Below are 22842 nucleotides of genomic sequence, written 5' to 3' on the forward strand. Positions count from 1 at the left end.
CGTGAAGTAGACCCTTACTATGATGTCCTTAGGATGTCTGTCAGTAGCCAATGGCACACATGTTATAAGCAGATGGGACCTCCAACACACACCATGTCTGTGAAGACAATCCCAATGACAGTAACAATAGTCTACTAATATACCTGCTTTACATAACTGACATACCCTTTCACTATGACTGTGGGACTATAGAGGCTGGGGTAGGGTTACAATCCATGTCCAGGACATATGGTGGAAATATATGTACATATCATTATCCAGATATCTCTCTCTCTCTCTCATATATATATATACATATATATATATATATATATATATATATATATATATATATATATATATATATATATATATATATATATATATATATATATGATTACACATGTGCAGTACTTCCAGTCACCACTGTCATGACAACCACCTACTCTAAACCCCTACATCATGTGGGCATGGTCCCTCTACATTGCCTGTGTGATGGACAGCCTTCCTGTGTGTGGGCATCAGTGTTACAGACAGCAATACCTCTTACAGGAGAACCGGCACATGCAGGGCAGCTACATCTTTGTAGGAGGTTCAGGAACTACAGAGTGTGAATAGAGTTGTGTCATGCTTTGTATAGTACTGGTGTTCCAGGGTGTGTGTGTACATACAACTTTACTTTGGAATGCAGTCTGTCTGCATAGCTCTCAACTGTGGGCATGTCCTCTTGGTGGCCAGAGGTGTGCCTATCATGTGTTGTCTGTCCACCACACAGGTCCTCTGTCAGATATTTCACTGGCAGTGTGTGTGTTGAGTGCCATCAGTACATGGCTACATCCATTACTGTTACTAACCTCAATTCCCTGACTAAGAGTATGTTGCAGACTATCCTGTAACACCAGCAACAGTTTTCCACATTTGTGCCTGTGTTCCAGTCTCTGTCCTCCACCTACATACCAAGTTTTGCACATATGACATGCTGTCGGGGGTTGTTCCATACTGTGCTGTGAGTATGTCACACTGCCATTACTGCCATCAGTCCACTGCTGTTGTATCCACCATGCATATGGTGGGGCTGGGTCCATATATGTGTGGGTGTCACCTACACAATACATGTGTGTTCTTAGGCACTCCAGAGGCCAGTGTATGTAACAGTGGTATATGGCCCTGTATTATTGAGTCATGGGAAGCACCATAAATGACCTAGGCTGTTAAAAAATGTGGGGGTATTGGGGGTGAGCTGCCTTAAGGTATCTGGATGTAAAGTACCGTATACTTCACCTATATTTACATTACTTACATACATTGGCTTAATGCAAGCCTACTGCCTCCTGCCATACAGACTGTTCTGTTTGTCAGTGTTTATGTGATGGTGTCAGTTAAGCCTTGTTATGTAACAGTTACAGACCATTTAGTCACATGAATCACAACCAAAGTATCACATAGCTCACAACACCAGTGTGCCACCCAGCAACAGTTCCTAAGGCAAGACAATGTACCTAACATTTTAGTCATAGGTGACTCTATAGTCAGGCGTACTGATGTCCCACTCACCAGGATGAAAAAGGAGAAAATTACAGTGAGCTGCCTGTCGGGTGCCAGGATCCGCCACATAACTCATGCACTCAATTCACTCCACAACAAGTACAAATATGACTATCATTGTCCATGTTGGAGTGAATAACTTGAGACGTATCTCCCTGGACTACATGAAAACAGACATGGAAGAGCTCTCAGAGCATGTGGCCCAGGCAGGTATGACCCTAGCCATGATTAACATCATGCCTTCACCCAGAATGATACCACAATATAAGGACAAAATGATTGACTTCAACAATTGGCTAAGCTTATGGTGTCATTCAAAGGGGATCCAGTATTTGTCTGCCTGGGACGACATGATCGATAGACCATGATGCTTTTGCCAGAGATGGTCTGCAACTGTCACCCCTGGGATTCAGGTTACTGGCTAAGGCTCTTGCCACCCCTATAGTGCCTTTTTCAGGCAAATTTCAAAAGACAAAACCACCACCATAACAGGTACAGGCATGCAAAATCTGAAGGTAATGCTACTCAATGCCAGAAGTCTAAACCTCAAAATGCACTCTCTTGAGGCAGTCCTAAAAATGGAGAACATCAATATCTGTGCAGTAACTGAGACCTGGTTCGAGGCTCCAGAAAGCACCCCTGCAATACCAGGCTACAGCTCTTACCACACTTTTTGGCCACCAAACCAGGATTGATACACTAAAGGTGGAGGAGTGTCGATATTCACCAAAGATATTCACACCACCAGGTTAGTTGCCCAACACAATGCATTTGAAATTCTCCAGGTGCAACTAACACTAGGTAAGACTGCAATCCAAATTGTAGCTTATTACAGATCCCACACCATGCCCCAAGATTCTCACTACATCTTTCTAAACATACTGGAAAATATTAATATATAACCAAACACCCTAATACTGGGTGATTTCAAATACCCTGCCATTAACTGAGAAAACTACTCGTGTACCAACAGCTTAGCCCAACGGTTCCTAGAATTCATCAATTCCAATGCCCTGGATAAACTAATCCATAGTCCCACCAGGGGCTCCAATATCCTAGAACTGGTCATTACCAACAAGAGAAATTGATGCTCCACACCTATGGTCACCCCCTCGCTGGTCAGGTCAGACCATAAGCTAATCACCCTTAGAATCCACATCCCACCCCCACCCCCCAGTAAGGAAACCTACATAAAAAAAAACTTCTCCAAAGCCAACTTCATGCTACTCAAGTCAGAAGTTACAAACTTCATGACACCCATGCAGATGGGAACTGAAAGTTCGACTGCTGAGTCCTACACTAAGGCACTGCACGAGTACATCCACTCATGCATGAATCGTGCCATCCCAAATAGAACCAAGATGCGCTCTTCCAAAGAAAGGAAGCCAATCTGGTGGTCCCCTGCCATAAACAAACTTTACAATAAAATGAAGAAACTGTTGCAGAAAAGAGGAAAATCCCAGGATGCAAAAAACTCCTTTACCAGCATCAGTAAGAAGCTGAGATCCCTCACAAAATCCTCCAAAGCTAGTTACGAAAATAAAAATGTCAAAGATTCCAAAGACAGTCACAAGGCATTCTATATGTCAAGAATCTAAATGGCAATGCTCAGATCTGCTCTAAGCTACAACAGAATGGCATTAAATATACTGATCCCAAGGATATTGCCAATATCCTGGCAGATCGATTCAGTGCCAACTTCACCCCCCCCCACCCCTTAAATGGCCCATCTCAATACCGGAAGATTGCCAAATTCTGGTAATATCCACACAGGTAAAAAACGCACTAGCCAAAGCTAAGAATACAGGATCCATGGGACCAGATGACATCCCGGGCCGTGTGCTACATGAACTACAAAATGAACTGGCACCTCACCTAAATGTCATGTTTAATCATGCCCTCACCTCAGGCTTCATGCCCACTGAGTGGTGCACAGCTACAGTTATCCCACTCCACAAGGGGGAAGCCACCTTGGATCCCGGGAACTACCGCCCCATCAGTCTGCCGAGCCTGATCTGCAAGGCCATGGAGTGTATTATCATGTAACTTATAAACAAAGACATTGGCAACCTTAAAAAACTGGACCCCACCCAGTTTGGGTTTGTGAAGGGCCGATCTTGTTTCTTGAACCTGATTGACTTCTTCCAGAGCCATGAAAGAGGGTAAGGCAGTCCATACAGCCTATCCGGACCTTGACAAGGCCTTTGACACCATCCCCCACTCTGGAATCATAGATAAACTTACTAAGCTGTGCATTAATCCCTACGGCACTTGATGGGTTGCCAACTGGCTTACTAACAGAACCCACACTGTAAAAGTAGCTGACTCCAAATCCAGCTCCAGACAAGTGTCAAGTGGAGTATCTCAGTGTTCAGTCCTGGGACCTCTCTTGTTTGGCATCTGCTTCTCTGAAGTACAGGCCAACACTAAGGGACTCTGGCTAACAAAGTTCGCAGATGACTGCAAACTGGGAGCCGTTAATGAATCCCCAAATGATGTGGATATTCTACAAAAGGGCCTTACAGAAACAGATGCTTGGTGCCAGAGCCATGGGCTCAAGCTCAATGCCAAGAAATGTATAGTTATCCCCTTTGGGAAAAAACATGTATCTGTGAATTACCACATAGGTGGCAGTACACTAAACACCAAAAGTGTGATAAGAGACTTAGGGACACAGGTGGACAGTGGTGTCACCTTCAATAACCACATCGCCACAACAGTCAGGAAATCCTGTTATGTGGCACACCTCATCACTAAGGGCTTTTCATCCTGAAAAAGGAGGTCATTGTCCCACTGTAGTCATCCCTCATTAGACCCATTATAAAATACAATGCCCCATTTGGTATGTGCCTCTCAAGACATTTGCAACAACTGGAAAGGCCACAGAAATACCTCACTAAAAGAATCACAGGTCTAAAGCAGATGCTCTATGCTGACTGCCTTAAAAAACTCCAGCTATACTCTGTCGCATATCGTCTACTCCGAGACGATCTCGGCTTAACATACAAGGCCATGTCAAACCCACAGCTGTTGGACATGCTACACTTAAAGAAATCCCAATCCCTCAAAGCCACACACTCCAGGGATCTAAACCTTGTCATCACAATAAACAAAACATGCTGGAGAGGGTTCCTGACCCAGAGACTCCCCAGACACTGGAATAGACTGCCCATATATGTCAAGCAGAGCACTTCTTTGGCCCTCTTCAAAAGAAACCTTGATGATTGTATGGGAGAAAGGAAATTCACCTCAGGGATCACGTCAGTCACCCTGCTAGACAGGGGTCCAGGGGATTAAATAGTGTGTGAAGAAACAAGCAGGGAATTGTTATGGCTAGGCTTGTATAGACCCTAGAGCTGATAGCCTAGTACCAACCTATGAACCTATGACGTCTTTACCGCTTAGTGATTTTGCACAGAGTGTCGATAGGGGCTGCTGAACTACACACCTGCATTAAATACTGTTGATTGTTTGGTATCCTGTGGCCCAGTCTGCCCTCACTAATGTACAATTTGAAAGGCTTGGCCTGGACAGCAACAGTTGTGAACCTTTCCTGACCACTGTATTAGTATAACTGTTTCACAGTTGCATTACTCTGATTATATGGATGTCAGTGTCTGAACAGCTATATGACATGGCATATAGAACTGCAACAGTACACAATTAGAGGTATTCCACTTCTTCAAACCTGTGTGTGGTTTTTTCCCTATGACGTCTCTGTGGATATATGTTGCTGGCAACGATTGTCATTTGTATGGGTGGCCCATTCAGTGTCCAGTTGTTCAGGTGTTAACTGCAGGCATAGTGGTTGTTCCATATTGTGTGCACCTTCTATATATGACTCCACTCAAAGGCAACAATGTAAATGAACAAATGAACAGTCTGGTGCAGGAAATAAGATGAATGATACCTCGGCTTGGACTATAAAATGTTTAATAACACACAAATAGATTCACATAGCAGGTTAAGCGCTTTCATCTGACTAGCAGACTTCATCAGAGCTGAGGTATCATTCGTCTTATTTCCTGCACCAGACTGTTCATTTGTTCATTCACCTTCTATATATGTATCTTACTGCACATATATCTGTGTGTGTATGTGTAGTCACATATATATCTATATGTATATATATATATATATATATATATATATATATATATATATATATGTGTATGTATATATATATATATATATATATATATATATATATATATATATATATATATATATATATATATATATATATATATATATATATATATATATATACATATATATGTACATACATATGTATCTGCATATCTGTGTCTTTTTATCTGTATCCTAGGGATGTTTATGGCTCCAGCATTTTACATTTCCTATGGGAGGCAGATTGTACTGCATGATATGTTACCAACACAAGCCTGACATCATACAGGTGGGATGGAGTACTGTTAACATCTTGTGCCCATGTCATGTCAGGTCCTGGTTATGGGATTTGCAACACTTGGTAGTGTATTGCAGGGTGGACGTGTTTGTCTGTGGGGGGGGGTGCCTGTTCGTATAAAACGTATAGTGTGTGGGGCCTCTCAACCCCAATAACGGTGCATGTGGACATATGTGTGTGTGTTTGTTAATCTGCCATTGCTATCTACAGATGTATGGCCATATATACCAATATAGATATATCTGCTTACATATATATAACCATGTCCGTATATACCTACATAAATATATATCTGCATACACATATGTAACTTGCTGTGTATATGTAGAAATATAGGGGCGGACACATATATGTGTAAATGTAGGCATTTGCATGTATATATGTTCATATATATTAATATATATGTATATAGTTTTAGAAATATATGTGTATATATATATATATATATATATATATATATGCATATATATATATATATATATATATATATATATATATATATATATATATATATATATATATATATATATATATATATATATATATATATATATATATATATATATATATATATATATATATATATATATATATATATATATATATATATATATATATATATATATATATATATATATATATATATATATATCTATATATATATATATATATACATATATATATATATATATATATATATATATATGATCAGATTTATTTGTATTGGGCATGGCTTACTGGTAACTCACTTTGTCTAAGGTGTGTAATGTCGTGGGTTTGAGCCTTGCAGGAATGGTTTATTTTGTTGCTGGGCAGAACACAGCCCATTGTATACAAAGTGATTAAGGCAGTTTTGAGCAGTTGTAAGCGGGTTTGTGTGAGGGTAAGCATTGCCTACACAGGTTAAGCAATATAGAAGCTAACTGAGTGTAAGACACTGTAATTGGAAGTAAGCAGTGCTTAGCTCTACGCAAACCCACACAAACCCATTTACAACTGCTTTAAAGTGCCTTAATCACTTTGTATCCAACGGCCCGTGTCCTGCCCAGCAACAAAATAAACAGCGTCTGCTAAGCTCAAATCCATGACCCTACACACCATAGACAGCGCACTTTACCACTAAGCCATGACAGATGTGCATAAATCTGATGTTTTCAGAAACATAATATCCAGCATAATCATTTAACAGTACAGAAAATGTACTTTAACATGCAGATGTATGTGTGTATGTGTGTGTGTATATATATATATATATATATATATATAAAAAACTAAATAGATATATACCTCTCGCTCCATGCATACATCTATACATATAAGTCTACGTATATATATATATATATATATATATATATATATATATATATATATATATATATATACATACATACTAACATATATATATATATATCTATACATACATATATATATATATATATATATATATATATATATATATATAGATATAGATATAGATATGTATATACAGATACATATTTATAGATATAATAGAGAACATAACAAAGATATATATGAACACAGGCACCATTAGTGGGGGTGAGGGGGCTCAAGCAACATATGTCTTACACGTATTGATATACCCCCACCCAGCAAAACAGGTCTGCCCTGCAATACAATACCAACTTTTACAAATGCCATAACCAGGACTTGGCACTATATGACCACAAGATGTTAACAGTAAGCCATCCCACCTGTATTATGTCAGGCTGATATTGATAACATATCATGCAGTACAGTCTGGCTACCATAGTGAATGTATGATGTGTAAGCAATAAACAGTCCTGTGATACATATACACAGACTCATGTATGCAGATAAGTATATAGATAGATAGATAGATAGATAGATAGATAGATAGATAGATAGATAGATAGATAGATAGATAGATAGATAGATAGATACAGATATATATGTAACTACACATACACACACAGAGGTATGTCTAGGAAGATACATAATCAGAGTATGCACACCATTCTGAACAACCAGTATCCCTACAGTTGCAACTTTATCTGATGGACAGTGTATGAGTCACCCATACCACAGACAATTGTTGCCTGACACATATACCCACAGAGAAGTCAAAGGTTGTAACATAGCACATAGGTTTGTATACATAGGAAAGGTTCAGTTGTGTACTATTACAGTTTTATATGCCATGTCATATAGCTGATTATGCTTTGACATACATACAGAGTAATGCAACACTCAAACAGATCATTTATTACAGTAATCCAAAAACATCACATCTGTTGGTGTCCATGCCAAGGCCCTCAAGTAGTACAACAGGAAAGACAGACTTGGCCACAACATAACAAGCAATCAACAGTATGTAATTCAGATGTATAGCCCAGTGGCCTCTAAATGCACTCTGCATGCAATCCCTAGGGGGAAAAGACCGGGGTTGACACTATGAGTGTTATCTGTCATATAACAATGCATGACTATAATCATCATAATCACACTGATGGCAGTAAGCAGTAGGCCAGCAATGTTCACAAGGTGAAATGTATGGTAATGTACATCCGTGCACCTTAAGGCAGCTTACTACTGGTATTCCTCACATGTTGTAACACCCTAGGATACTCATGGAGCATACTCCACCATACACTGACTTACAGGGGCATAGCACACTGTTACATACACTGACCTCTAGACTGCTGAGATGCACACATGTGTTGTGCAAATGAAGCCCACATATATATGGTGCATATGGTCTGTACACCATTATTTATTGACATCATACCTGATAACAAGCCAGTCAGATAACAGGATGCTGTAAATGTTGTGTATAGTAGGGGCTGTTTCTGAGGACATTACTTGGACATTCTGTGTTTTTGTGTACAGTACTGTGGTCTATGTACATAGGGCAGGGGTCTGTAGCCTTTACTAGCCAAAGATCCATTCCTTACCCCTCATCCACCAAACTAAATTCATCGGGAGGCACAACAGCTATCTGACTCATACAATGAAGACAGCAAAGCATATATGGTTTATAGTTATACTAAATATAATATAACTAAGTGTATAAGAACAATACCTAACATATGTCGATAATTGTGTTCATGTGTGGGGATTGCTTTGATCTCTCAGTGTGTGTGTGTGTGTGTGTGTGTGTGTGTGTGTGTGTGTGTGTGTGTGTGTGTGTGTGTTGTGTGGTAGAGTGTCCATTAATCCTCAGAGGCACAAGGAGCCACTACAGCAGGGTTGAAGAGACACATGTGGCTCCAGAGATGCAGGTTGCAGACCCCTGAGTTAGGATGATTGACAACTGTATGTGTAATGCACTTACGAATCATGGGCTCTGTACAGACTGTGGTAGACGCCATTGTTCTCTGTCCTGTTCAATCTGATGTTACATGCTGCTCCAGTGCTAAGCTTGTGTATCATATGTGCCTGTGGCTGCATTGACATTGGATGTGGATATACATTTTCTCACAGGTGTCTGCTACGCTGTGCTGTGACCTGCATGTCGAGCCCACTATAATCCCAGGTACATGTGTATTCCCCCATACAATATGTATTCCAGTGTTGTGGCAGTCTGCCTGTGGATTGCCCAGTTCTTTGTGACATGCTTAGCAGCCTACTGTAATTACCCAGTGTGCTGTTATGTCCAGTTACTTGCAAAACATACTGCAGCCAGGCCAGCATAACTGTTGTGCATTTCTGACAAAGTAGTGGTATGCTGTACAGATGTATGTCACTGTCTACTGTGTAGTATGTGGTCATGTGTACTCATCATCACCAGGTATTATGTGTCAGGACAGCCTGGCGTATGTGCATGCATACACTGTGTGGGCTTATGTACTCCAGGATTGTCGTGATATAGCCATGTACATGGTTAGTAACATCCACATTGGGAGGAGTGGTCCACATGTCTCACATGAAGGGGACATGTGTACACTTCTGGACTGACCACAGAGTGTCAGACTGTCCACATATAGTGGTCATATCCCTACTGTAGTCCACAGGATCATTACTGTGCTAGCAGTGGTACTGTACTATGATGCCCTCCGGATGTCTGTCCATAGCCAGTGCTGCACATGCCTACAGCAGATGTGACCTCCCACACCCATGTCTGTTAAGACACCCATATGACAGTAGCAACAGTCTACATGTATACCTGCAATACATCCATGACATCCCCTTGCACTAAGGGGTTGAGACTGTTGCTACTGAGGTAGAACTCCATGTTCTGGACATATGGTAAACATTTTATGTGTACACATATATCCACATATCTATATAGATATATAAAAATATACATATCCACATACATATATGGACATATACATATCCACACATATATCTATCTATGTATATATATATATATATATATATATATATAGGTCTACCTGATAACACCGACATGCCAAAACACCGACAACAAAATAACTAACACGACAAAACCGAAAAAAAAAGAAAGTTCAAAAACACGAAACTTCACATGCCCGACAAACCACAATCTTGACAATTAACAAAACAAATACCTTTCCCGAAAAACACACACACAACACAAGCACACCAAAAACCTTACAAACCTGCACTAAACCTTACATACACAACTATCTAAGCACTAACCTTAACCCAAATCCTAACCCTAAGGCCCTTCACTATCGCGCACTTACCTTACCCGCACCCTAACCCTAACTCACTTAATCTGCCCCTAACCCTCAAGTCTGTCACTATCACACACTTACCTTACGTGCACCCTAACCCTAACTCACTTAACCCGCCCCAAGCCTAAAGTCCATCACTATCGCACACTTACCTGTCCCGCACCCTACCCTAACGTCCGTCACTATCACACACTTATCTTACCCACACCTGACCCTAACGTCTGTCTCTATCGCACACTTACCTTAACATGTCGGTGTTCTCAGTGTCGGGATTCTCAACTGTCAGTCTTCTCCATTGTCGATCTTCCAGTGTCGGTGTTCTCATTGTTGGCATTTGAAGCTTTCAGTTAAATCAGGTAGACCTATATATATATAGATATAGATACATATGAACACTCACACATAAACATATACACATCAATGACTACAAGTGGCTAAGCTTCTGATGTCATTCAAAGGGGATCCAGTATCTGTCTGCCTGGGACGACATGATTAACAAACCACTGTGCTTTGCAAGAGATGTTCTGCACCTGTTGCCCCTAGGATTCAGGTTACTGGCTACAGCTCTTGGCACCTCTATAGTGCCTTATCTAGGAAAGGTTCAAAGGACAAAACCACCACCATTACAAATCCAAGCATGCAAAACTGTAGGTAAGGCTACTCAATGCTAGACATCTAAACATAAAATCGCACTGTCGTGAGGCACACTTACAAATGGGGAACATTGATATCTGTGCAGTAAATGGGACCCGGTTCAACACTTTAGAGAGCACATGTGTAATACCATGCTATATGGCACACCTTATCACTGAGTGCTTGTCATTCAGAAGAGAGGGGGTAATTTTCCCACTGTATTCATCCCTCATTACATATATCTGTATATATATATATATATATATATATATATATATATATATATATATATATATATATATATGTATATATATATTCATAGATTAGTACTAGGCTAACTGCCCTTGTTGGTTATTTTCAGCCTAGCCAATATAGGACTGCAGGACTGCAGTCCCCCACCTGTAAACAGAAAAAAATAAAGCCCCCCCACTGTAGAAAATATAAAATAAAACAAGAGTGCCAGAATTCCATGCATGCATTGTTCCTGACTGCTGTGTTAGGCAGTCCATACATGCATGCTTAGTTTCTGATCTACAGACTGTTCTGTTAGGCAGTCCAGATAGGGAAGGAAGGGAACTCCAGCCTGCCAGCCCAGAACTCTGTGCAACCAGAAGAACACTGGACTGCATCACCCACAGGCTGGAAGCTCCAGCCTTATTCATATTGAAACCCAGAACAGTCTGCTATGGAGGACAGACAGGTGATTGGGCTGCTGCAGGCCACTGCAGAGGACTTAGCTGCCATGGAGGATTGGATCTGCTGCAGGCAGGTAGTGTGTGTGTGTGAAATGCCCCAGTTGCTACATGGTGGTGGGTAGAGAATAAGGCTTGAACCTTGTACGTTGGGCCAAAGGGGCAAGAGCCTGAATCCCCTACCCACCACCATTTGTAAAACATTTGCATATTTTTGCCTCATATTTGTTCTGTTCTGTTCCTCAAAAAATCTGTGGTTTCTGTATTTTTATTAGTTAACACAGCCAGTACTGCAGTGGTGCAGTGGTAGCATTGTTGCATAACAGCTACAGGTTGGCTGGTTTGATTATTGGCTGGGGTGCCTTCTGTGTGGAGGCTGCGTGTACACCATGGGTTTCTCTGGTATCCTCAATGGATATTTGTCCATATTTTTTGGACTGCATTCCCCCATTATTGGCTTCGTCCAGTTTTTTTGTGCCAAGGTTGAGAGCTATAGTGATAACTGAACTCACTGAATATTTTTGGAGTCTGTATTCCCCCATTATTGTCTTTGTTCAGGTGTTTGTGCTAAGATGTTGACAGCTGTGGTGAGAACTGAATTCACTAAATGTTAGCCATTTAAGTTTCAGTCTTCCTTTTTTTCATAAAATAGATTATTTGGCAAAGTGGTATATAACACTGACTGTTTTGTACAGGGTCCTGGGTTCAATACTTGGCAGTAAAATGTATGGTGGTAACACAGCATTTTATTTTAACAACTTTCCAACATTATACAAGCAATGTTTAAAATGTGTACCTGTTTTTTGGTCTTTTGTCCCCCCCCCCCCAAATTTTAGATTTTTCCAGATTACCTGTGTTGCAAAGTTCAGAGATGCAGCTGAGAGTCAAGTAGATTTTACAAGGAGCTAAGAGCTGCAGGGGAACAAAAGTGTAGTGCTGCTTATGGCTAGTCTGCTTGTGTTGTTACTAGCACAATAGGTAGTGTATTGGCTTTTGATGCAGAATGCTGTGGGTTCTACTCCCACAGTGGGTAGATGCATTGCTGATACTGTACTGTATTATAAATGGGGTGGATGCAGCAGTCCTTAAATTCTGCCCAAACAACCGAGACCTCCAAAGCAGAAATGCAAGCAACCTTCACCCCCCAACACAACCCAAATGACACATAGCCCACATACTCAGTGTGCCACTCAACTTCAGCCCATATGGCATAACATACCCAACACTCTAGTCATAGGTGACTCTATAGTCAGGCACACTGATATTCCACTCACCAGGCTAAACAAAGAGAAAGTTACTGTCAGCTGCCTGTCAGGTACCAGGATCCGCCACATAACACACGCACTCAGGGCACTCCACAACAAGTGCAAATATGACTCTGTCATTGTCCATGTTGGTGTGAATGACCTGAGATGTACCTCCTGGACTACATGTAAAGAGACATGGAGGAGCTCTCTGATCTTGTAGTCCAGGCAGGTATGACCCTAGCCCTGAGTAGTATCCTGCCATCACCCAGAATGATACCACAGTACAAGGACAAAATGATTGTCTTTAACAATTGGCTAAGCTTCTGGTGTCATTCTTTGGGAATCCAGTATCTGTCTGACTGGGATGACATGATCGACAGACCACACTGCTTTGCCAGAGATGGCCTGCACCTGTCGCCCTTGGGATTCCGGATACTGGCAAAGGCTCTTGCCATCCTTATAGTGCCTTTATTAGGCAAGGTTCAAATGACAAATTCACCACCGTAACAGGTACAAGCAAGCAAAATCTGAGGGTAATGCTACTCAATGCTAGAAATCTAATCCTCAAAATGCACTCACTTGAGGCACTCCTTAAGATGGAGAACATTGACATCTGTGCAGTGACAGAGATGTGGTTCAAAGCTCCAGAGAGCACCCCTGCATTACCAGGCTATATTTCATACTACACCTTTTGGCCATCTAACCCGGACTGAAACAATAAAGGTGGAGGTGTGTCCATATTCATTAAAGATATCTGCACCTCCAAGCTAGTTGCTCAGCATAACGCATCCGAGATTATCCAAGTTCAACTAACTCTGGGCAAGACCGCAATCCAGATTGTAGCTTGCAACAGACCCCCCCCCACCATGCACCAGGATTCTCACTCCTCCTTTCTTGATACACTGGAAAATATTAAGGTACAGCCCAACACCCTAACAATGGGTGATTTCAACTACCCCACTATTAACTGGGAAAACTACTCATGTACCAACTCTTTTGCTCAACGTTTTCTGGAAATCATCAATTCCAATGCCTTGGATCAACTTATCCACGCCCCCCACCAGGGGCAGCTATATCCTAGACCTAGTCATCACCAACATGGGCGACCCGTGTTCCACATCAAAGGTCAGCTCCTTGTTGGTCAGATCTGACCACAAGCTAATCACCCTAGAAATCCACATCCCACTCCCATCCCCCATTAGGAAAACAACCGTAAAAAATTTCTCTAAAACCAATTTCACGCTTTTTAAGACAGAAGTGGCAAACTTCACGGCACCCATGCAGACGGACAATAGAGGTACGACTGCTGAATCCTACACAAATGCATTTTATAAGCAATTACACAAGTGCATGGATCATGTTATCCCTAACAGAACCAAGATGCTATCCTCCAAAAAAAAGAAAGCCAATCTGGTGGTCTTCTGCCATAAACAAACTTTACAACAGAAGAAAGAAACTGTTGCAAACAAGAGTAAAATCCCACGATTGGAGGAACTCCCTGGTCAGCCTCAGAAAGAAGCTGAGATCCCTCCAAAATTCCTCCAAAGCAAGTTATGAAAACAAAATCACCACTGATTCTAAAGACAACCAAAAAGCATTCTATAGCTATGTCAAGAATCACAATGGCAACACTCAGATCTGCTCTGAGTAACAGCACAATGACACTAAATATACAGAACCAACTGTTATTGCCAACGTCCTGGCAGATAGGTTCAGTGCTAACTTTACCCTCCTCTCACCCCCTAAAGGGCCCATCTTTATACCGGAAGAATGCAAAGTTCCTGTAATCACGGCTGGACAGGTAAAAACCTCACTCTCCAAAGCCAAGAACACAGCATCCATGGGACCTGACAACATCCCAGGCTGCCTTCTACAAGAACTACAGAATGAACTGGCACCCCGCCTAAGTACCATGTTCAATCATAGCCTTACCTCAGGCTTTGTGCCCATTGAATGGCGCACCGTGACGGTTATCCCACTCTACAAAGGGGGGGGCCACGACAGACCCTGGGAACTACCGCCCCATTAGCCTGATGAGCCTGGTCGGCAAGACCATGGAACGTATCATCATGGAACTCATAAACAAACACATTGAAGATCTCCAAACTCTGGACTCCACACAGTTCGGGTTTGTAAAAAGCAGATCATGTCTCCTAAATGTGATAGACTTCTTTGAAGCAGTCACCAAAGCCATAGATGAGGGTAAGGTGGTTCACACAGCCTATCTAGATCTTACCAAGGCATTTGACACCATCTCCCAGTCAGGAATTATAGATAAACTCACTAAACTAGGTATAAATCCCTATGTCACAAGATGGGTTGCCAACTGGCTTACTGACAGAACCCACACTGTGGAAATAGCAGACTCCAAATCAGACTTCAGACCAGTGACAAGTGGAGTACCACAAGGTTCAGTTCTGGGTCCTCTCCTGTTTGGTATCTACTTCTCTGAAGTACAGGCTAACACAGAAGGTCTTTGGCTAACTAAATTCGCAGATGACTGCAAACTAGGAGCCATAATCAAAACTCCTAACGATGTGGACATCCTACAAAAGGGCCTCACTGAGACAGATGCCTGGTATCAAAGCCATGATCTCAAGCTCAATGCCAAAAAGTGCATTGTCATCCCCTTTGGTAAAAACTCTGTACCCATGAACTACCACAAAGGCGGTAGTCTACTTAACACCGAAAGTGTGATAAGAGACCTTGGGTCACAGGTGACCGTAGCCTCTCCTTTGATAATCACATCACCATAGTGGTCATGAAATCCATCTATGTGACACACCTCATCACAAAAGGTTTCTCATCCAGAAAAAAAGAGGTCATTGTTCCCCTCTACTCATCACTCATTAGACCCATTATAGAGTACAACTTCCCTTTTGATATGTACCTCACAAGACATCTACAACAACTGGAAAGGCAGCAAAAATACCTCACAGAGGTTTACTGGCCTCAAACAGATGCCTTACGTGGACCGACTCAAACAACTCCAGCTTTACTCTGTCGCATATTGCCTCCTCAGAGACGATCTCTGCCTAACATACAAAGCTATGTCAAACCCAGAGCTGTTGGACATGCTCCACTTAAAGAAATCCCAATCCCTCTGAGCTACACATTCTAGGGACCTAAACCTTGTCACCACGATAAACAGGACATGCTGGAGGGATAGATTCTTGTCCCAGAGACTTTCCATACTCTGGAAAAGACTACCTATCTATGTCAAGCAGAGCTCCTCATTAGCACTTTTCAAGAAAAATCTTGATGATTGGATGAGTAATAGGAAATTCACCACGGGGATCACTTCTGTGGTTCTGCTTGACAGGGGTACAGGAAAATAATTTTCTTGGGTGGCGAAAGCCATGGTACCTTTTTGGCTAGGCTTGTATAGGCCCTAGGGCCAATAGCCTAGTACCTACCTATGAACCTATGAACCTATACCCAGTAATTATGAACCTATTATCGGTTTGCCATCCATTCCTTATTGCAAAATTACTAGCGTATCATTTTTTTAATGCAACTTAGGCAGTTTATTCCTCAAGGCCAACAGGCACTTTATTTGTAGATGAAACAATGAAATATAAAGTTGTTTGCTAGCAGCAACCTCTTCATAAGTTACAGATTTCTTTAATGTGGAATTATTTAGATGACTTTTACTTCTTCAGAGATTGTGCATATTTACTGATACTGGTGGACTGTAGAAGTTTGAGTAGACTTTTGTGATAGAAATGTTCTGAATTGGGCAGTTTTGTCATTATTGGTGCATGCATTTTGTTTAATTGTTTACTGGAAAAATGTTCAAAACAAATTTAAAACGCCTTCTAACAACTGTACTATATTGTACAAGGAATATAATGTAATACAATCAGGAAGGTGTATTAAAGACTACGTGTATGTTTCATGTGCAAGGGGCCTATGATTTGAAAACAGCCCAAAGTTAATCTTTATCTGCCACTGTCAAAATGTATTTTCTTTGAATATGGGTTTCAATGCTGTTTCAATGAATGTGAGTTTCAAGGGCAGAGAGGTTTTAATGCTAAGTCTGTTTTCATTGAGAGATTGCATTGCTTTATTTAGCAGATGCCTTAGTGTTTGTGCTGTAAAATGCAAAATAAAACTTTCAAATGAAGTCCAAATCATCGCTGAAGTAAAGCAGTATGCACATTAGCGTTTATGGCAAATGGGGTTAAATAGCCAAGTAATGGTTCATTGGAATGGCTGCAGGGGGGAGGCTCCATTCAACCATGATTTTGTGAGGGGAAAGGGCGGCAAACTCAAAGACAGCCCCGGCTGAACTATACCTCTCAACTGTCCAGATTTTCACAGAATGAATAGATTTTTGCTTCTTATTTTTGGTTTGTTCCTCATAAAATGCATGGTTTTCTGGCAAATAATTTAGGAATTAAGTCAGTAAATAATGACAGACACTGAGCTTCAGACTTCATAACCTTCAGAAAAATGCATTCTAAAGCAAGACCTGTTATTCTATCAATTGTCTCAGTTTATACAACAATTTATAGTACTGTTTATATGTTCCCCCTTTATATTTGGCCTTGTCCAGAGTTTCTGCATTAACAGGTTGAGAGGTACGTGCAAATAAATTGCTTTATAGAATTAGGCATATCCAAACCTCTCAACTGTCCCTGATTTTGGCTCATAGATTACTTTTATTTCAGAAATGCATGTAGATTATTTTATTTTGTCAGCTGCTCAAGTTAGCAGTACTAATATTAAAAAAAGTGTCCCTTTTTTGACAGGTTTCCAGCTGTATTGTGTGGCTATTTTATATTTTTGCATCACATTTTTGGTCCATTTTTCATAAAATTGTATTTTTTTTTGGCAAATTAGTGGCAAATCATTAAAGACTTGAAGTTAGAAAATAATGACAGACATTTGAGTTTCAGATTTCATACCTTTCATAAAATTCATGCTAATGCACAACCTACTTTTCTATTATCTTTCTAAGTTTATAAGAGTAATATTTAAAAATTGTCTGTATTTTTGGGCCTTTGTCCCACTTCTGTGTATGGCTCTGTCCATATTTCTTGTTCTGAGGTTAAGAGGTATGACAAATGTGTCAGGGCCATCACAGTCAGCCAAAGACATTTCAACCTGTGACATACTTGTTGCACCCCACTCCCCCATGTAGTGACTCTGGATGTGTACAAGCAAGGCAAGGAGCAGTTATGCAGTGTAAATTTGCAGAGTATCCCCCCATCCAAGGTAGACACAAGGGCTATTTTTATTCTGTCCTTTATTTTGCAGAATGTTCTGGTTTCTGTCATATTTTTATACTGTTGATTTATGCTTATTATTACTCAGAAAGTGCCTGTTGCTCTGTGTTTAAGTAGCAATGCTTTAATGACCACCAGGTAAGCTTGTCTGAGATTGTAAGATGCAAGTAAGCTTTAATAAGCATACTGTTAAAGAATTGCCACCATTGAAAGCCTTTCTGTTCTTGCCATGCAGAGAATACTTACATAACTAGATAAGGTATATGCCTTGGGTATTGAAAGGCATATGACAGTATTTGTAATAAAGGACAGAATTACATTATTTTAAGAAGCTCATTACATTTGTTGGAGACCTGCAGTCATCTTTGCAGGCTTTAACTGTAAAACAAACGTAATGCCAATCTATCATGTGTGGTCCATTACCTGTACAGCAATCCTTTAAGCAATGTATCTTGAGCTTGTTTCTTGTTTGCTTTTCATTTTTTACTTTGATCATGTTTTCCCCATGAAACATGTAGATAGTTATCAGGCAGCAGGTCTTTTCTGGATAAGAAACATTTTTACAAGTGGGGGTATCACAGTGATTGCTACTTTCAGCATGTTACATGGTACTTTAATAAAGTTGAATATAAATTATAATTAGAACTGCAGTGCAAGGAGAAGTGGTTTGAGTTGAGTATTGCTTGTTTTTCTTATACTTGATTTTGACTGGCATTCCAGTAATGTATTTAAAAGGTAATTTTTTTATGCCTCATAACCTTTTTGTTGATATTAAGTAAGCTGTTATGCAGCCAATGCACTGAAATATTTTTTTCTTCTACACTTCATTTTGCCTTGATTGGACTCTCATAATGACGGTTTGGCACCCAGGGCAGCATTTTTAATTAAAGTTACAGTTTTTGTGGTTTTGAGCATAACCCCCCCCCCCTTTCTAGTTGGCTGCACCCCTTCCCATTGACCACACCCTTTCACCTGTCTCCTGCAGGCCCCCTTTGATTTGAAGTCACCAGCCGCCATTATATATAAATATATATATATATATATATATATTTATATATATATATAAATATATATATATAGACATATATATATATATATATATATATATATATCTATATATATATATATATATATATATATATATATATGGTTCCCCTTCACAAAGTTGAATGGCCACAATCTCGAAATGCATATGGTCGAGACCATATGCTCGAAATTGTGGAAGCTCGACTGTATGAATGGGGAACAGCATACAGTGCAGAACAGGAGATTTCCCTTTCTGCACTGTAGTGCGATCTCGGAGTTGTAATAAATAAGTAGCAGGGGTGAGGAGGTGCAGGGGGGCTTGCCCCCCTGCAGAAACACTATTTTGTGTTATGTTCTGTTTTTTGTAGTTCCCTTTCATGAAGTTGAGCTTCAGAAATTCGAGCATATGGCATCAGTCATATGCATTTCGAGTTTCTGAATGTTCGACTTTGTGAAGGCGAACCATATATATATATATATATATATATATATATATATATATGTATGTATATATACCTGAATATATTTGTCAGTGTATAGATGTGTGTGCATATCTGCACCATTGTAATTTGTACTCCTTCCACATTGTACATTCCCTACGGTAGAATGACATTTCTACTTGATATGTTACAGAAATTGCCTTGACAGTTTACAGGTGAACTGGCTTACTGTTAAAGCAGTGTAGTTGTGTTGTGGAGGGTCCTGGAGTCAGGAACTGCATGTTCTGGATATTGGATTGCACAGCATATCTGTTAAGGCTGTGGAGGGGGGCAACATAGCAGTAATTACCCAGTATCCATCATTTGTGCCCCCACCCCCATTAACAGTGCATATGGTCTGTTATGTTGTAGTGAGTGTTTCAGGATGTTGTTCCCATGTGGACATGCTATACACATTTCTATATGTATATATATATATATATATATATATATATATATATATATATATATATATATATATATATATATATATATATATATATATATATATAAAATATAAATATATATGTAGATCTACATATTTATATATGTAAACTCCTATATATATATATATATATATATATATATATATATATATATACATATATATATATATATATATATATATATATATATATATATAAACATATTTATCTATTTATATACAATTAATGTTATATGATTATTTGTGAGTCATACATATATATACATATAGCTGCCTATCTGTCTACATTTACAGATATATATTTATCCATATGTCCATGCATGTTTGGCTCATAATTTTGGCCTGTACCTCATTCTCTTGGCAAATGACATGGATGATCTCAGGATTGGAGTCAGTAACTACTGACAACACCTTTGTGTTTCAGACTTCATCTCCTTCAAAATATGTGTTTTAATACATATACCTGTTTACCTAGCAATGTTTTACATGTATGAGAACATATTTGACATATATCCCTATTTGTACCTACATTTTGGCACACTTTGTCCAGAATTCTTGCATTAAGAGGTTGTGTGGTACGATATTACTACATTTCCTGTACTGATGAATGATTGTGCTGGATGATATGTTTGTGATAACATCCAATTTATGTATATCTGTCATGACTTAGTGGTAAATCACTTTCTGTATGGTGTGCAGGGCCCTGGGTTCGAGCCTTGCAGAGGTTGTTTATTTTGTTGCTGAGCAGAATACAGGCCGTTGGATACAGAGCGATGAAAACCCTTTAAAGCAGTTGTAAGCATGTTTGCGCGGGTTTGCTTGAAGCTAAGCACTTCTAACTTCCAATTACGATGTCTTACACTCAGTTAGCTTTTAAATTTCTTAACCTGTGTAGGCAGTGCTTATCCCTGTGCAAACAGGCTTAATCCGGCTTACTGCTGCTTAAAACTGCTTACTCCTGCTTACCCTCATGCTCATTTCTTTAAAAGAAAAGAAAAAAGGGTTGATAAGAAAGTGGTGAAAAAGGGGCACAAAGAGGGAAAGACAGTAGTGAAAATAGCTAGGGGTGTGCAGGAAGAGTGTAGGGAAGGTCCATAGCTGCTCATTTCTTCTACAGCAACAGCTGTGCCTATAAACTGAATTTGGTGGTAGATGTGGACACTCAAACCCCTGGGAGAGGTATGAGGACTACAAAAATTAGTTTTGATGCCAATTAGACCATATTACATGTGTCCACTGGACATGTGCGAAATGGACAGCTATGTATGGGGAGAGATTTTTTTGTTGGAACAGATGGCCCTTTTTTTCAGGTGGGAGTGGGATGTTGCGGAGGGGTAGTAGGTATATTTGGGAAGGTAGGTTGAGTAGGTAAACAGACAAGACACACAAGATGTAAACAGGGGCAGTATATGACACATGTTGGGGGTAAACACCTTGATGGAGAGGGGTGTTGGGATATCGGAAGCCCACAAGCCCTCTAGTGGTAACAGTGGGACTGAGGTCCCCACCCATGGGCAGTCACCACTGCATCTTCACAGCCCCGAAGGTGGCTGTGCTGGAGGCTGAGCCGCAGAGCCAGGCTGATTCTTTAATCATGATACACAGCCCTCAAGCTGGCTTAGAAGATCACCGACCTGGGTGTTGATCGCTCTATGCACCACAACCCTGACCTGGTGACTGATGACAGGTGCCTGTCCGTGCCCACTTCCAAGGGGGTGAGCCTCATCCCCTGAGGTGGTTCCACCCAAAGGTGGTGCAAGAGTAACAGACAGGGAGGTGCAGGGTTGGGCCCCAGATATGCTGGTGGCCAGTGCCTTGGCCAGCTGAGGTGGGACAGGTGAATCTGCTGGGACCGGCCTTCCCAAGCCCGCTATAGTGTTTAGATTTCAACATCATATATGGGTTAGAAATAGTCATCACATTCCAGGGTTAGGTATAACAGTATGCATAGATATTCCCATTAACCCAGACACCAGATACAGGACAGTTGCATAGCAAACAGAACACATGCATATATGGGACCACAGTGGTAATAAGAACAGCATGCAGGTACAGTGATGGCACCATGCCAACAATGTTGAAATAATTCAATATGGCACATGCATGGGAACATTAGAATATTTATTAAACGATTGGCCATTTTCAGAGTCAGAACATACCCGTTAGGGTGGGTATTTTGATTATTGTTGGAGATAGGTGGGGGGAGAGAAAGATGTCAATTAACAAGCAGTATATTCCTGTACTCCACATTACTTCCCCAGTCAGTGCTGTTATCTGTACCTTATAAGTCTTACTACACTACCCTATAGACTTTTATTGGACACTGATATGGCTGTCAACCTCATTACACATGAACCGGTTTTACCTGCAGTATACACCTCTTACCTGCTATACCTGTGTAGGGAATGTTTGTTAACACTGACTGTTTGTACACATATGGCTGGATTCCAGGTTGATGTTTTGCACTATGCTATCCAACTCATTCTGCACAGACTCTGG

The sequence above is a fragment of the Protopterus annectens genome, chromosome 8.part0, assembly GCF_019279795.1.
Source record: "Protopterus annectens isolate FY-2018-M chromosome 8.part0, PAN1.0, whole genome shotgun sequence".
Classification (NCBI taxonomy): domain Eukaryota; kingdom Metazoa; phylum Chordata; order Ceratodontiformes; family Protopteridae; genus Protopterus; species Protopterus annectens.